Below are 8,712 nucleotides of genomic sequence, written 5' to 3'. Positions count from 1 at the left end.
ACTGGTTCAGTTGCTAAGAGTAGTAACTCGAAACGGGAGTTGTAGAATAAACAGAGACTAGTAAAAGTGAACAAAGGTATATTTGATATACAGATTATTGATGTGTACTTTACTAGTGTTTATAGCAACCCCTCAGTAATTGATACTGGTTCAGTTGCTAAAGAGTAGTAACTTGAAAACGGGAGTTGCAGAATAAACAGAGACTAGTAAAAGGCGAGGTGACGATGTGTGTTGGAAGTAGTTCCAAGATTGATATGATCGTCATCGCACACTCCCTATACTTTCGAGATTAGTGTTGAAACTAAATAAGTGTTATTTGGTGTTTGCGTTGAGCATGAATATGATTTGATCATGTTTGTTGCAATACGGTTATTCATTTAAATTAGAGAATAATTGTTATTCTTTTTACATGAATAAAACCTTCTATGGTCATACACCCAATAAAATAGTTTGTTGGATCTCGATCGTAGTAATACACATATTCATAATAATGAAGCCAAAAGATGCAAAGTTAATAATGATAGTGCAACTTATTTGTGGCGCTGCCGTTTAGGTCATATTGGTGTAAAGCGCATGAAGAAACTCCATACTGATGGGATTTTGGAATCACTTGATTATGAATCACTTGATACTTGCGAACCGTGCCTCATGGGCAAGATGACTAAAACACCGTTCTCCGGAACTATGGAGAGAGCAACAGATTTGTTGGAAATCATACATACAGATGTATGTGGTCCGATGAATATTGAGGCTCGTAGCAGGTATCATTATTTTCTGACCTTCACAGATGATTTGAGCAGATAGGGGTATATCTCCTTAATGAAACAGAAGTCCGAAACATTTGAAAAGTTCATATAATTTCAGAGTGAAGCGGAAAATCATCGTAACAAGAAAATAAAGTTTCTACGATCTGATCGTGGAGAAGAGTATTTGAGTTACGAGTTTGGCCTTCAGTTAAAACAATGTGAAATAGTTTCGCTACTCACGCCACCTGGAACACCACAGCATAATGGTGTGTCCGAACGTCATAACCGTACTTTATTGGATATAGTGCAATCTATGATGTCTCTTACCAATTTACCACTATCGTTTTGGGGTTATGCATTAGAGACAGCTGCATTCACGTTAAATAGGGCACCATCAAAATCCGTTGAGACGACGCCTTTTGAACTGAGGTTTAACAAGAAACCAAAGTTGTCGTTTCTTAAAGTTTGGGGTTGCGATGCTTATGTGAAAAAGTTTCATCCTGATAAGCTCAAACCCAAATCGGAGAAATGTGTCTTCATAGGATACCCAAAGGAGATAGTTGGGTACACCTTCTATCACAGATCCAAAGGCAAGACATTCGTTGCTAAGAATGGATCCTTTCTAGAGAAGGAGTTTCTCTCGAAAGAAGTGAGTGGGAGGAAAGTAGAACTTGATGAGGTAACTGTACCTGCTCCCTTATTGGAAAGTAGTTCATCACAAGAAACGGTTCCTGTGACGTCTATACCAATGAGTGAGGAAGTTAATGATGATGATCATGAAACTTCAGATCAAGTTGTTACTAAACCTTGTAGGTCAACCAGAGTAAGATCCGCACCAGAGTGGTACGGTAATCCTGTTCTGGAGGTTATGTTACTAGACCATGACAAACCTACGAACTATGAAGAAGCGATGGTGAGCCCAGATTCCGCAAAATGGCTTGAGGCCATGAAATCTGAGATGAGATCCATGTATGAGGACAAAGTGTGGACTTTGGTTGACTTGCCCGATGATCGGCAAGCCATAGAAAATAAATGGATCTTCAAGAGGAAGACGGACGCTGATAGTAGTGTTACTATCTACAAAGCTAGACTTGTCGGAAAAAGGTTTTTGACAAAGTTCAAGGTGTTGACTACGATGAGATTTTCTCACTCGCAGCGATGCTTAAGTCTGTCCGAACCATGTTAGCAATTGTCGCATTTTATGAAATCTGGCAAATGGATAAACAAAACTGCATTCCTTAATGGATTTATTAAAGAAGAGTTGTATATGATGCAACCAGAAGGTTTTGTCAATCCTAAAGGTGCTAACAAAATATGCAAGCTCCAGCGATCCATCTATGGACTGGTGCAAGCATCTCGGAGTAGGAATATACGCTTTGATAAGTTGATCAAAGGATATAGTTTTATACAGACTTGCGATGAAGCCTGTATTTACAAGAAAGTGAGTGGGAGCACTACAACATTTCTGATAAGTATATGTAAGTGACATATTGTTGATCGGAAATAATGTAGAATTATTCTGCAAAGCATAAAGGAGTTTTTCAAAGAAAGACCTCGGTGAAGCTGCTTACATATTGAGCGTCAAGATCTATAGAGATAGATCAAGACGCTTGATAAGTTTTTTCAATGAGTACATACCTTAACAAGATTTTGAAGTGGTTCAAAATGGAACAGTCAAAGAAAGAGTTTCTTGCCTGTGTTACAAGGTGTGAAATTGAGTAAGACTCAAAACCCGAACACGGCAGAAGATAGAAAAAGAATGAAAGTCATTCCCTATGCCTCGGCCATAGGTTCTATAAAGCATGCCATGCTGTGTACCAGATCTATTGTATACCCTACACTGATTTTGGCAAGGGAGTAAAATAGTGATCTAGGAGTAGATCACTGGACAGTGTTCAAAATTATCCTTACTGGAATAAGGATATGTTTCTTGATTATGGAAGTGACAAAAGGCTCGTCGTAAAAGGTTACGTCGATGCAAGTTTTGACACGAATCTAGATGACTCTAAGTCTCGGTCTAGATACATATTGAAAGTGGGAGCAATTAGCTAGAGTAGCTCCATGCAGAGCATTGTAGACATAGAAATTTGCAAAATACTTACGGATCTGAATGTGACAGACCCGTTGACTAAAATTATCTCACAATCAAAACATGATCACACCTTAGTACTCTTTGGGTGTTAATGACATAGCAATGTGAACTAGATTACTGACTCTAGTAAACCCTTTGGGTGATGGTCACATGACGATGTGAACTATGGGTGTTAATCACATGGTGATGTGAACTATTCATGTTAAATCACATGGCGATGTGAACTAGATTATTGACTCTAGTGCAAGTGGGAGACTGAAGGAAATATGCCCTAGAGGCAATAATAAAGTTATTATTTATTTCCTTATATCATGATAAATTTTTATTATTCATGCTAGAATTGTATTAACCGGAAACATAATACATGTGTGAATACATAGACAAACAGAGTGTCACTAGTATGCCTCTACTTGACTAGCTCGTTAATCAAAGATGGTTATGTTTCCTAGCCATAGACATAAGTTGTCATTTGATTAACGAGATCACCTCATTAGGATAATTACGTGATTGACTTGACCCATTCCGTTAGCTTAGCACCCGATCGTTTAGTATGTTGCTATTGCTTTCTTCATGACTTTGCATGTTCCTCTGACTATGAGATTATGCAACTCCCGTTTACCGGAGGAACACTTTGTGTGCTACCAAACGTCACAACGTAAATGGGTGATTATAAAGGTGCTCTACAGGTGTCTCCAAAGGTACTTGTTGGGTTGGCGTATTTCGAGATTAGGATTTGTCACTCCGATTGTCGGAGAGGTATCTCTGGGCCCACTGTAATGCACATCACTATAAGCCTTGCAAGCATTGTGACTAATGAGTTAGTTGCGGGATGATGTGTTACGGAACGAGTAAAGAGACTTGCCGGTAACGAGATTGAACTAGGTATCGAGATACCGACGATCGAATCTCGGGCAAGTAACATACCGATGACAAAGGGAACAACGTATGTTGTTATGCGGTCTGACCGATAAAGATCTTCGTAGAATATGTGGGAGCCAATATGGGCATCCAGGTCCCGCTATTGGTTATTGACCGGAGACGTGTCTCGGTCATGTCTACATAGTTCTCGAACCCGTAGGGTCCGCACGCTTAAAGTTACGATGACAGTTTTATTATGAGTTTATGTATGTTGATGTACCGAAGGAGTTCGGAGTCCCGGATGAGATCGGGGACATAACGAGGAGTCTCGAAATGGTCGAGACGTAAAGATCGATATATTGGACGACTATATTCGGACTTCGGAAAGGTTCTGAGTGATTCGGGTATTTTTCGGAGTACCGGAGAGTTACGGGAATACGTATTGGGCCTTATTGGGCCATACGGGAAAGAAGGAAAAGGGCCTCAAGGGTGGCCGCACCCCTCCCCTTGGTCTGGTCCGAATTGGACTAGGGAAGGGGGGCACCCCCTTCCTTCCTTCTCTTTTTCCCTTCCTCTTTTCCTATTCCATATGGGAGGTGGAATCCTACTAGGACTAGGGAGTCCTAGTAGGACTCCACACTTGGTGCGCCCCCTCCTAGGGCCGGCCTCCTCCTCCCTTGCTCCTTTATATACGGGGGCAGGGGGCACCCCAGAGACACAACAATTGATCCTTGAGATCTTTTAGCCGTGTGCGGTGCCCCCCTCCACCAAATTACACCTCGATAATATCATTGCGTAGCTTAGGCGAAGCCCTGCGTCGGTAGAACATCATCATCATCATCACCACGCCGTCGTGCTGAAGAAACTCTCTCCTCAACACTCGGCTGGATCGGAGTTCGAGGGACTTCATCGAGCTGAACGTGTGTAGAACTCGGAGGTGCCGTGCGTTCGGTACTTGATCGGTCGGATCGTGAAGACGTACGACTACATCAACCGCGTTGTGATAACGCTTCCGCTGTCGGTCTACGAGGGTACGTGGACAACACTCTCCCCTCTCGTTGCTATGCATCACCATGATCATGCGTGTGCGTAGGAAATTTTTTGTAATTACTACGTTCCCCAACAAATACATGTGTGAATACATAGACCACAACGTGTCCCTAGTAAGCCTCTAGTTGACTAGCTCGTTGATCAACTGATAGTCATGGTTTCTTGACTATGGACATCGGATGTCATTGATAACGGGAACACATCATTAGGAGAATAATGTGATGGACAAGACCCAATCCTAAGCATAGCACAAAGATCGTGTAGTTCGTTTGCTAGAGCTTTTCCAATGTCAAGTATCATTTCCTTAGACCATGAGATCATGCAACTCCCGGATGCCGTAGGAGTGCTTTGGGTGTGCCAAACGTCACAACGTAACTGGGTGACTATAAAGGTGCACTACGGGTATCTTCGAAAGTGTCTGTTGGGTTGGCATGGATCGAGACTGCGATTTGTCACTCCGTATGACGGAGAGGTATCTCTGGGCCCACTCGGTAATGCATCATCATAATGAGCTCAATGTGACTAAGGAGTTAGCCACGGGATCATGCATTACGGTACGAGTAAAGTGACTTGCCGGTAACGAGATTGAACAAGGTATTGGGATACCGACGATCGAATCTCGGGCAAGTAACGTACCGATTGACAAAGGGAATTGTATACGGGATTGATTGAATCCTCGACATCGTGGTTCATCCGATGAGATCATCATGGAACATGTGGGAGCCAACATGGGTATCCAGATCCCGCTGTTAGTTATTGACCGGAGAGCCTTCTCGGTCATGTCTGCGTGTCTCCCGAACCCGTAGGGTCTACAGACTTAAGGTTCGGTGACGCTAGGGTTGTAGAGATATTAGTATGCGGAAACCCGAAAGTTGTTCGGAGTCCCGGATGATATCCCGGACGTCACGAGGAGTTCCGGAATGGTCCGGAGGTGAAGAATTATATATAGGAAGTCCAGTTTCAGCCACCGGGAAAGTTTCGGGGGTTATCGGTATTGTACCGGGACCACCGGAAGGGTCCCGGGGGTCCACTGGATGGGGCCACATATCCCGGAGGTCCCCATGGGCTGAAGTGGGAGGGGAACCAGCCCCTGGTGGGCTGGTGCGCCCCCCATGGGCCTCCCCCTGCGCCTAGGGTTGGAAACCCTCGGGGTGGGGGGCGCCCCACCTGACTTGGGGGGGAAGTTTCCCCCCCTTGGCCGCCGCCCCCCCATGTAGATGGGATCCCAGGGCCGGCGCCCCCCAGGGGGCCTATATAAAGGGGGGAGGGAGGGCAGCAGTACCCTAGCCCCTGGCGCCTCCCTCTCCCTCCCGTGACACCTCTCTCTCCCGCTTGCGCTTGGCGAAGCCCTGCCGGGATCCCCGCTACTTCCACCACCACGCCGTCGTGCTGCTGGATCTCCATCAACCTCTCCTTTCCCCTTGCTGGATCAAGAAGGAGGAGACGTCGCTGCTCCGTATGTGTGTTGAACGCGGAGGTGCCGTCCGTTCGGCGCTCGGTCATCGGTGATTTGGATCATGACGAGTACGACTCCATCAACCCCGTTCACTTGAACGCTTCTGCTCGCAATCTACAAGGGTATGTAGAAGCACTCCTTCCTTCTCGTTGCTAGTAAACTCCATAGATGGATCTTGGTGATGCGTAGAAAATTTTAAAATTCTGCTACAATCCCCAACAGTGGCATCATGAGCCAGGCCTATGCGTAGTTACGATGCACGAGTAGAACACAAAGCAGTTGTGGGCGTAGATGTTGTCAATTTTTCTTGCCACTACTAGTCTTATCTTGTTTCGGCGGTATTGTGGGATGAAGCGGCCCGGACCGACCTTACACGTACGCTTACGTCAGACAGGTTCCACCGACTGACATGCACTAGTTGCATAAGGTGGCTAGCGGGTGTCTGTCTCTCCCACTTTAGTCGGAACGGATTCGATGAAAAGGGTCCTTATGAAGGTTAAATAGAAATTGGCATATCACGTTGTGGTTTTACGTAGGTAAGAAACGTTCTTGCTAGAAACCTATAGAAGCCACGTAAAAACATGCAACAACAATTAGAGGACGTCTAACTTGTTTTTGCAGCATGTGCCTTGTGATGTGATATGGCCAAAAGGATGTGATGAATGAGATATATGTGATGTATGAGATTGATCATGTTATTGTAATAGGAATCACGACTTGCATGTCGATGAGTATGACAACCGGCAGGAGCCATAGGAGTTGTCTTTATTTTTTGTATGACCTGCGTGTCATTGAATAACGCCATGTAAATTACTTTACTTTATTGCTAAACACGTTAGCCATAGAAGTAGAAGTAATCGTTGGCGTGACAACTTCATGAAGACACGATGATGGAGATCATGATGATGGAGATCATGGTGTCATGCCGGTGATGAAGATGATCATGGCGCCCCGAAGATGGAGATCAAAGGAGCAAAATGATATTGGCCATATCATGTCACTATTTGATTGCATGTGATGTTTATCATGTTTTACATCTTATTTGCTTAGAACGATGGTAGTAAGTAAGATGATCCCTTATAATAATTTCAAGAAAGTGCTCCCCCTAACTGTGCACCGTTGCGAAGGTTCGTTGTTTCGAAGCACCACGTGACGATCAGGTGTGATAGATTCTAACGTTCGCATACAACGGATGTTGACGAGCCTAGCATGTACAGACATGGCCTCGGAACACACGCAATACACTTAGGTTGACTTGACGAGCCTAGCATGTATAGACATGGCCTCGGAACACGGAAGACCGAAAGGTCGAGCATGAGTCGTATAGAAGATACGATCAACATGGAGATGTTCACCGATCTTGACTAGTCCGTCTCACGTGATGATCGGACACGACCTAGTTAACTCGGATCATGTTTCACTTAGATGACTGGAGGGATGTCTATTTGAGTGGGAGTTCATTGAATAATTTGATTAGATGAACTTAATTATCATGAACTTAGTCTAAAATCTACTAAAATCTTTACAATATGTCTTGTAGATCAAATGGCCCACGTTGCCCTCAACTTCAACGCATTCCTAGAGAAAACCAAGCTGAAAGATGATGGCAGCAACTATACGGACTGGGTCCGGAACCTGAGGATCATCCTCATAGCTGCCAAGAAAGATTATGTCCTAGAAGCACCGCTAGGTGAAGCACCCATCCCAGAGAACCAAGACGTTATGAACGCTTGGCAGTCACGTGCTGATGATTACTCCCTCGTTCAGTGCGGCATGCTTTACAGCTTAGAACCGGGGCTCCAAAAGCGTTTTGAGAAACATGGAGCATATGAGATGTTCGAAGAGCTGAAAATGGTTTTCCAAGCTCATGCCCGGGTCGAGAGATATGAAGTCTCCGACAAGTTCTTCAGTTCTAAGATGGAGGAAAACAGTTCTGTCAGTGAGCACATACTCAAAATGTCTGGGTTGCACAACCGCTTGTCTCAGCTGGGAGTTAATCTCCCGGATGACGCGGTCATTGACAGAATCCTTCAGTCGCTTCCACCAAGCTACAAGAGCTTTGTGATGAACTTCAATATGCAGGGGATGGAAAAGACCATCCCTGAGGTATATTCAATGCTGAAATCAGCGGAGGTAGAGATCAAAAAGGAACATCAAGTGTTGATGGTGAATAAAACCACTAAGTTCAAGAAAGGCAAGGGTAAGAAGAACTTCAAGAAAGATGGCAAGGGAGTTGCCGCGCCCGGTAAGCCAGTTGCCGGGAAGAAGCCAAGGATTGGACCCAAGCCTGAGACTGAGTGCTTTTATTGCAAGGGAAGTGGTCACTGGAAGCGGAGCTGCCCCAAATACTTAGCGGATAAGAAGGCCGGCAACACCAAAGGTATATGTGATATACATGTAATTGATGTGTACCTTACCAGTACTCGTAGTAGCTCCTGGGTATTTGATACCGGTGCGGTTGCTCATATTTGTAACTCAAAACAGGAGCTGCGGAATAAGCGGAGACTGGC

Source organism: Aegilops tauschii, chromosome 7 (assembly GCF_002575655.3).
Source record: "Aegilops tauschii subsp. strangulata cultivar AL8/78 chromosome 7, Aet v6.0, whole genome shotgun sequence".
Taxonomy (NCBI): Eukaryota; Viridiplantae; Streptophyta; class Magnoliopsida; order Poales; family Poaceae; genus Aegilops; species Aegilops tauschii.
This window is presented reverse-complemented; position numbering follows the sequence as displayed.